The following is a 9665-nucleotide window of genomic DNA, read 5'->3' as shown; positions in this document are numbered from 1 at the left end:
AATCACAAGATTGTGACCCCAATATCAAGGCATCACATATAGTCAAGAATATGGGTGGGGAAAGAGGAGACCCTCTTTTCCTGTCTCTTCGGAAAGTAAAGAAACATTTCCCAGAAACACACACCATGCCCTCAGCAGGTGCCTTCTCACATCTTATTGGCCACAGTTGCATCACATGCCCTGGCTTAAGCCAATCACTGGCATGGGAAGTGGGACTGTCCTGATCAGAGTTTACCTTCCTCCTGCTCAAATGGGAAAGAGAGGAACACTCAGTGGGTCAGTGACAAATTCTCAGCTCATAGCAACCAGTTCTTCAACAGGGAACTTGCTCCCCACACAGAGGTTACCTCGCAGAGGTAAAGCAGCATTTCATCCCTTACAAGTTCTTGTTTTGTCTTTTTGTAATCATTTCCCCCCAAGATGTATATATCTTCATTGTTTGTCTGCTTAGGTGGTTAGTGTTCATTGTATAAGTTCAACAAAACCAGCTGTAATTAATTCTCCCCACCCCACATCATGATAATCACTAGTAAAAGTTTGATCCATGCTCTTCCAGGCTTTTTTCTTGACATATATGTCATTTTACAAACTTATATGATTTTTTAACCTAAAGAAATAGGAGCACACCATATTTGTCAAATATTATCGTTCACCTACACAACAGCTTTCCATCATTTCTCTGCAAAAAGCCTGATTATTCTTCAGGTGTCTAGTGGCCAAGTGCTTCAGGGAAAAGAGCCCCTTCCCTGGTCCCAGGACGTGAATTATTAGTGTGAAAGAATGGTTCTGATCCCTTCTGTCCATCAAAAATATTTAGGGAATTAAACGATATGTGTGAAGCCCTAGGTCCACCCCCAGAGAGATACTGCAGACTGGGCTTGCTGAGGACTCAGGCGCCTGGACCTCACAGGTATTGCTGATGGTCACTTTGGGTTTAGATCTGCTGGTCTCGGCTCGGTGATGTGCCCACTCCCTGTGGACGCTGATTGGTTTAAGAATGAGGCACGTGACCTGGTTCTTACCCTGAGCAATGAAGGGAAATTGATGGTTGTTCTGGGAAAATTTCCTTAATCTCAGAGAAAGACATCTTAAGGTCTTCTCTGCCTCTATACAGTGTCAGCTGTGTGCCACTCCTGGCACGATCGCAGTCACCTGGGGACCAGGAGATGGAGGAGACTCAGAGGATGAGCCAATGGCCTGGCAGAGCGGAAACATGGAAAGAGCTTGAGTCCTTGGTGATGTCATCGTGTTGCCAAATCTGAGCTTCCTGGGTGAGATAATAAGATTTCCTTCATGTTTTCACTGCTTTTTGAGTTACATACAGCCAAAAGCTTCCTAACTAGTGTAACCATTATTTATAATCTGCTTTTCAACTCAGTTGACTTTTGGTTTTGACTTTTATTCGAGTTGTGCATTTGTTGCTTGCTTCCTCCCAGCCCCCCATTCTGGTTGCTGAGGAAGATCATCTGCTAGAGGGGAGGACTTGAACTTGGTGAGGCGGTTGAGGGGCTCCAACTTGGAACCTGGAAAGTAGCTACTCTCCCCAGATTTGGGAGTGCTGGGGGAGGGGGCAAAAGGGGGAGAGGCTAGAAGGGGGAGGCTGAGCTCAGCTTCAGGAGTGAGGGGTCCAGGGGCTGTGCCAGACATGGTCAGTCAAGGTCAGGAGCCCCTGCAAGGATCAACAGGTCGGCAGATCCCAAGCCCTGGGGACAGAAAGGGTAGAGCTGGAGGACCATGGAGCCCATGGAGGTTGGATTTGACCTTCAGGCAGCAGGGTCCCCCGCAGTCCTGGCATATCCCACTTCCTTTCACTAACCAGGTCCTAAAACACAGATGTCCTTAATAAAAATAACAAAAGGGAACCTATTCCCATTATAGTAAATAGGAAAAAGTAAATACACATTAATTCAAAACCCTCAACCAATTTCTTGAAATTTTACTAAGGTAAAACTCAGTAAAATGTATGCATGCATGTATGTGTTTTCTGTATATACAGATATACATATGCACATATATACACATACTTATGCACATATATATACACATACATGTGCACATGTATGCATATATACATATATGTATGCGCATATATACATGTACATGTGCGCATGTACACATATGTGTGTGTGCACATATATACATGTGCACATAAATACACATATACACTGGGGTGCCTGGGTGGCTCAGTCGGTTAAGTGTCCAACTTCAGCTCAGGTCATGATCTCACGGTTCGCGGGTTCGAGCCCCGCGTCAGGTTCTGTGCTGACAGCTAGCTCAGAGCCTGGAGCCTACTTCAGATTTTGTATCTCCCTCTCTCTCTGACCCTCCCCTGCTCATGCTGTCTCTCTGTCCTCTCTCAGAAATAAATAAAACATTAAAAATACATATATATACGTATACATATGTACATATATATACATATACATTTTTTAAAAACCATCGTATTAGGATCTGGACAGTCTGGGTCACTTGGTTGACTTATCAATACTTCTATGTGAGTTTCTCATCTATCATCTATTTTGTTTGGGATATAATGCGAAACTTTTTCTCCCAAATGATTTTGTTTAAAATGTTGTAGTGAATTTTAGGATCTAAATATAAACGTTTTCCTATATAAACATTTGCCCCTCAAAAGCACTGTTACTGACAGACTCATCCATGCCATCAATAACAGTCATTCTAGTGGGAGAACATGAAGCAGGGAAAATTCCGCAGGATAAGCCTGAACGCTGTGGAGGCTTCTCCTTACAGCTCAGCCCCATCTTTGGCAATACTCACCCAGTAAATATGCCATTGTGGGCACCATAATCGACGTACACTGTCCTCTATTGTTGCACGGTTAGAATCCTTCCAATTTTTCACAACTGTAAACAAAGCTGCTATACAAGCATCGTTGTACAAACATCCTTACCCATTTGTCCAATTACCTCTTTGAGATCAATTAAATCCTCAGACTGAAATTGCTGGGCCAAAGGTTCTGCAAATTTAAATTTTTTGATACGTATTGTGAAACTGCCCCCCGGAAAGGTTGCACCAACTTTGCTACCTCTCCATCGTTGGAACAACGAACATGCACCCCTGTGGCATGCTGGCCCACCTCCCCGGAGAGGAGAATGGATGGCTTTGTGAACACAGCCTTTGGAAGCTGAGAGCTTCGTAATTCAGGTACCAATTACATTTGGAAATGAGATTAGCACCTGGAATCTGCCCCATCCATCTCTCTGGGAGTTTCAAGGCTCTGCTCCTGGGCAGATGAAACAGTGAAACAAAGCTAGTGAGAGGAAGTCAATGGGGAGCCGGGACGTTTACCCTGATGAATGTTTTCATTTAGGACAGACTTCCAGGGCTTGCTTCGCTCTGACTTGAAGGGGCAGCACCGGCACACTCAGTCCCTGGTTGTTCCCCACTAGTGACCCCTCCTTTCTAAAACATACATGCCGAGCCCATCAGCCGGCTTCTTAAAAGCAAACCATGGGGCGCCTGGGTAGCTCCGACCTCCGCTAGATCAAGATCCCAAAGTTCATGTGTTCATGCCCTGCATCAGGCTCTGAGCTGACCGTGCGGAGCCTGCTTGGGATTCTGTCTCTCTCTCTCTTTACCCTCCCCTCTCTCCCTCTCTCTCTCTCTGCCCCTCTGTCACTCGCGCTCTCTCTCAAAATAAAAAAAACAAAGCAAATCATGATGCCCACCCCCCGAAACATGCTCTTGAGAAGGATGCCTAACCTCCTAATCGAACAATTGCAGCTCTTCACTACATGATAATCATGATGACATCAACAACAGTGTAAGAGTTAGCACTTACATTACGGGGCGTTACTGTTTAATGGGTTTCAGTCTGGGATGATAAGAAAGTTCTGGAGACGATGACGGTGACGGTCGTACAATGTGCAGGTACTTCATGCCTCTGGTTTGGACACTAGATGATGGTTCAAATGATCAACTTCATGTTATCTATATTTTACTACAATGGGAAAAAAAGTAAAAAAAAAAAAATCCCCGACTTTCACTTTCTGGTCCAGCACTTAAGAAACTTGGAAGCCGTCACTCTGTCCTAACAGCAAGGACAAAGCTGAACAAACTGAAAAAAATCAACAACTCTTCTTAAATCTGTCAAAGAAATGGGGTCTCAGGGCACACTCCTGTCCCCCAAATTGGAGAAACGGACAGATCCAGAGATTCACAACCTGCTGAAGCAGAAACTTCTAAGGGAACCAGTGCCAGGGGAGGGGGATCTAAGCGATAAACTTGCAGGTGTGAATATGCCCAAGAGAGAAAACCTCCAGGGGCACCCAGTCGTGGGGACAAGGTTTTCCTCCAGCAGCCTGACCAGGTGCTCATAGTGAATCTTGGAATTCAGTGACTATGGAAGGAAAATCCTGCCAAGCTTTGCCAGGGCAAGAAGGAAATAAATATACCAAAGCACTGTGTTCCTTCCTCCCAACACCTGTTCTCAGTAGGAACTGTTTCTTCCAGAGCTTTCTACTGGGGTTTTATCGGAGCCTAACTGACCCGGGGGAAGGAAATGCCTAGCTCCAGCACTCTCTACCCACCGTCTCCCCTCTCCGGGAGGGAACAACTTAGAAATGCTTGTGAAGTCCATCACCCAGAGATACAGGCTCCTTTACAAGACTGAGACCTAATCATGAGACTAGGACAGCCCTCCCTACACTCCCACCGTAGCATGCTGGCCCTCCCTACGCTTTACCACCACATCACCCAAGGCCTCTTTACTGGTGTTTCTTTTATCCAGTTGGGCTTTCAACAAAGAAATTACAAGGCATACTAAAAGGCAAAAACACAGTTCAAAGAGACAGAGAACATCAGAACCGGACTCGGATAGCAGGATGTTGAAATTACCAGACTGGGAATTTAAAATAGCTATGATTTAAAAATAAGATCAAATAAAACATGGTTAATATACTAAAGGCACTCATGGAAAAAGTAAACATCATGCAAGAACAGATGGGCAATGTAAGCACAGACATGGACATTCTAAGAAGAACAAAAATAGAAATGTTAGAGATGAAAAACCCTAACACGAGGAATTCCTCCAATATAGCATAGGGGTTCAGATGCAGAGCGGCTTCGAAATAATAATTCTATTCAACACATGATGTAGGTTAGGGCTGGACCAACTGAGACACTTCACACTCTTCTCCTGGTAGATATTAGTTTCTGGTGCTGAACCAGAGGGTTCAGGTATTGCCCTGATCTCACATTCCCTGTACCGAGTTCAGGTTCAAGTTCACAGTATTCAGAAGAGCCTCAGTAAACCCAGCCCTAGTAGGTAACCTCAGGACAGAGGCAAAATGAGTTTTAGTGATTGCCCTTTTTCTTTCCAGTTTTTCTTTCCCTTTTTCTTTTTCCAGTCCACTCACTCTGCCTTCTGCTGAGCTTTGAAGTATAATTCAAAGGCCTGAGCTGATTTACTCCCAAGCGCCCAGTCCAGCTCTCTACCCAATTAAAGAGCACTTTATCTTGAGACCAGGCAAGTAGGTGCTGCTGGGATATTATTACTTGGCTCTCCAGCTAGCCTGGGCTTCTGCATCCAGAGGCAGCAGATGTATTCCTCTAAAGGAGGTGAGGAAGGTATACTGAGGTCTGGGGAAGCACCAAGAGGGTCACTCAATCCAGACGGGAGGTTGGGGCTCAGGGACGACCTCCTGGAAACCCAGTATTTCAGATGAGTCTGGAGGGAGGGGCAGAAATTAACTCTATTGACAAGGAACAGGTGCTCTGCAGACAAAGTATGTGTGTATGCAGAGCCCAGAGGTGTGAGAAGGCAAGATACACTTATGAAACAAGCAAGGGGTGAGAGCTAAGAAATCCAGTCGACAAGTGGCTCATCTCTTCTTCTCACACCTCAGACTCGCCCTGGATGCGTTCTAGCCCAGTTGTGAGCCCAAAAGCACACGGACGCAGAAGCTGGCACCCTTTTCAAGGGCAACAGGCATCCCAGGTTAAGGATCGTTTCCTTAAGTCACCCCGTCTGTAGCAGATGCCCAAACAGCCCCCAGAGAAGGCCAACGTGGGAACTGCAGCAAAGCATTGCCCTTGCAAAATTGTTTTCTTCCTCTCATTCACTGGAAACGTAGTGACTAAATAAACTTTATTTCAAAGGGAGGCGAGTAAAAGGCCACTGAAAGCTTCAGAAGCTTGGAGACCGTTTGACAAGCGATGTGGTTCACTGTGTCCAGTGCCCAGCCAGACTTCACAAGAAGCCCCAAATGTTACGATTGCAGGTCTTTTCGTCACAGCAGGTGGGTTTCTCCAAGCCACTGCTCCGGGATGTTACTTAATGAGCCTCTATGCAAATATCCTGGAGCCCTTTTTTAGTCAAGCCCTATGTCTAAATGCAGCACCCCCCTCTCTTCCCGTATGCTGGCACTGCAGTCACGAAATCTGGAACCTCTCTGGTTAAAATTCTCCGGAGATTAAACCACCTGGAATCTTCTGGGGAGAGAAGCACCTGATGACATGGGGTCCAAGGGCCCCGGGACAAAGAATTTCAGTCTGTCCTCTTGGTTTTGGCAACCTGATTTACTTCCACTTCCTGCAGTACTTGTTCTCTGGTGATTCTAAAGCCTTCCAGGATTCTGGGGTGAATTGGCTGTTCCTTTATATACGTTCCTCCTTCGGCAGGATGGTTGAGTCTCCTCCACTCTGCCAAATCTGCCATTCCCAGCCCAGTTACTGTCCTCCTATTGTGTTTCATGCTTAGAGATGTCTCCCGATCTCATTGAAGATGGAGAGCGTGTTTGCTTGTTCTCCTTATCGTCTGAAGTGGATTTAATAAGCAGAGAACAAGAAAGAAAGAAAACTCCACCACCCTTGAATATACTTAACACTACTGAACTGCACCCTCACAAATGGTAAAGACGTTGCATGTACTGTTATGTGGTTTTTACTGCAAAGAAAAGCAAAACGAAGCTTAGCCCTCTTAAAAGCGGAACTCTCCCCATTGAGGTTTCTATGGATTTTGAAAACCAGGGGCACCTGGGTGGCTCAGTTGGTTAAGCGTCCAACTTCAACTCAGGTCATGGTCTCACAGTCCATCAGTTCAAGCCCCATGTTGGGCTCTGTGCTGACAGCTCAGAGCCTAGAGTCTGTTTCAGATTCTGTGTCTCCCTCTCTCTCTGCTCCTCCCCTGCTCGCTCTCTCTCTCAAAAATAAAGATTTAAAAATTTAAAAAAAGAAAAAAGAAAAGAAAACCAAACACAGCAAATCATTTCCTTGAAACCCTATTTACATGCAGAATGTGAATATTTTGATTCCTTCCACAACAATCGATTGAGACAATTACTGGGAATACCTGTGCCAGTGGTTCTGAGTGCGACCACAGACCAGCAGCACCAGCAGCACCTGAAAGCTTGCTAGAAATGCATGTTCCCGGGTCCTACCCCAGACCTCCTGACTCAGAAGCTCTGCAGAGTGTGTTTTAAAGCCCTCCACGACTAAATCTCCCGTATCGGCTTTGTGATAGCTGGTGCATAAAGTTTGAGAACCACTCACCTCGAGCAATATAGGGGAAAAAAGAATGAAAGCAAGTATAGGCTGGGGCGCCTGGGTGGCTCAGTCAGTCAAGAGCCTGACTCTTGATTTCGGCTCAGGTCATGATCTCACGGCTTGGGAGCTTGAGCCCCATGTTGGGCTCCATGCCAGGCATGGAGCCTGTTTAAGATGGTCTCTCCCTCTCTCTCTGCCCCTTCCCTGACTCATGCTCACATTCCCTCTTAAAAACTGACAATAATAATAATAAATTAAAATATAAAAAAGAAATTGAGTATAGGCTGAACAACAAAGGAAGGGTCTAACTTCATAACATGGATAAAATGTCAAGGAAATCATGCAACAGAGAAAATAAACCACTGAGTGCCTTCCACGTGTCATGCTGCATGCTTTCCAGTTTCCCTATGTATTTAATCCTTACAGTTTCCTTGAAAAGAAAGAATTATCCCCCTCACCATTTTACAGATAAGAAAATTGAGGCTTAGGAGAAGTAAGTAACTTAGCTAGTTAAGGATTTCAACTAAGGCCTACCTGACTCCAAGGGTCTTTCGCTTTGTTTTCCTTATCACTGAGAATATCGCTGGCTACGGAAGACAGAAAAGAAAACAAGGTTTCTCCCCTGCTTGGTAAAATCCTATTCAACCTCCAAAGCAGAACCAAATTTCACCTCCTCTGGGAAGTCTTCAAGAACTGCCTTGCTGGAGCACCTGGGTATCTCAGTTGGTTGAGCATCTGACTTGGGCTCAGATTGTGATGTCATGGTTCATGAGTTTGAGCCCCGCATCCATCTTGCTGCTGTCAGTGCAGACCCAGCTTTGGATCCTCTGTTTCTCTCTCTCTCTGTACCACCCTCTTCCTGCTCGCTCTCTCTCTCTCAAAAATAAACATAATCATTAAAAAAAAGGTGGGGGTGCTTGGGTGGCTCAGTTGGTTAAGTGTCTGACTTTGGCTCAGGTCATGATCTCACAGTTCATGGGTTCGAGCCCCACATCAGGCTCTGTGCTGACAGCTCAGAGCCTGGAGCCTGCTTCAGATTCTGTGTCTCCTCTCTCTGCCCCTCCCCGCTCCTGCTCACTCTCTGTCTTACTCTGTTTCTCAAAAATAAAAAAATAAATAAATGTAAAAAAAAGAGCTGCCTTGCTCAAAGTTACCCTCCCAGAGCATTTTGCACATACCTGTCTTGGGTACCTCATATGCCTTATTATCGAAGTTCTGAAATCCTTGGTCTCAGGATCCCTTAGAAATTATTGACATTCGGAGGCAAATGAACCTTGAACTAAACCTCACAGTTTATACACAAATTAACTCAAAATTTTTCATCAAAAAAGGATTAGATGTAAAATGTAACACTTTTAGGAGAAAAAAAACAACTTAGGGGGGGAAAAAAACCTTAAAAGAAATGCTTGTGACCCAGGGCTGGGTGAAAAGTTCTTAGAAAAAGCATGATTCATTAAAATAATAATAATAATAAATTGGAGCATGCAAAATGAAAACCTTCTGCTCTCAGAAGGGCCCTATAAAGAGGACAAAAGCACTGGGAGAAAATATTTGCAAACCACAAATCTGGCAAAAGACTAGTATCAAGAATACATAAAGAACTCTCCACACTCAAGAATGAGCACAAACAGTGCGATTAGAAAATGGGCGAAGAGATCCTTTTGTAGTTCATAAGCATGATGATTGGGTGTTCACGCCATTGTGTGACATGTGCCACCCTTAAACTTTGTTACGACGCAGGCACATTACCCATCTGATGTGAGAAAAAAAAAATGGGCGAAGAACATGAACAGACATTGCACCGAAAAGGATATACAGATGGCAAGTAAACACATAAAAAAAATTTTGTCAACATCATCAGCTATCAGGAAATGGCAATTCAAATCACAATGAAATGATCGCTACACAACCAGAATGGCTAAGATAAAGCATAGTGACATAGTATGCTTTGTAACATACTATGCATAGTATGCATAGTAACACCAAATGTGGGTGGAGATGCAGAGAAAGTAGATCCCTCATAAATCGCTGGTAGGAATGTCGAATGGTGCAGCCACTCAGCAAAGTGTGGTGACTTCTTACAGAACTAAACATGCTTGATCTACTATCCAGCAATTGTCCCGGGAGGCATTTGCCCCAGAGAAGTAAAAGCTTCTGTT

At 44.7% G+C, this 9665-nt stretch overlaps 1 non-coding gene across 1 annotated transcript; it reads left to right on the top strand.

Annotated features, from left to right (window-relative positions):
* Positions 1-9161: 9161 nt before the first annotated feature.
* On the top strand, positions 9162-9265 carry LOC120235475. The gene has a single exon (XR_005529425.1). It is a non-coding gene; the product is annotated as a small nucleolar RNA U13 (small nucleolar RNA).
* Positions 9266-9665: the final 400 nt, after the last annotated feature.

This window comes from Hyaena hyaena, unplaced genomic scaffold, assembly GCF_003009895.1.
Source record: "Hyaena hyaena isolate Hyena2069 unplaced genomic scaffold, ASM300989v1 scaffold_131, whole genome shotgun sequence".
Taxonomy (NCBI): domain Eukaryota; kingdom Metazoa; phylum Chordata; class Mammalia; order Carnivora; family Hyaenidae; genus Hyaena; species Hyaena hyaena.
This window is presented reverse-complemented; position numbering and strand designations above follow the sequence as displayed.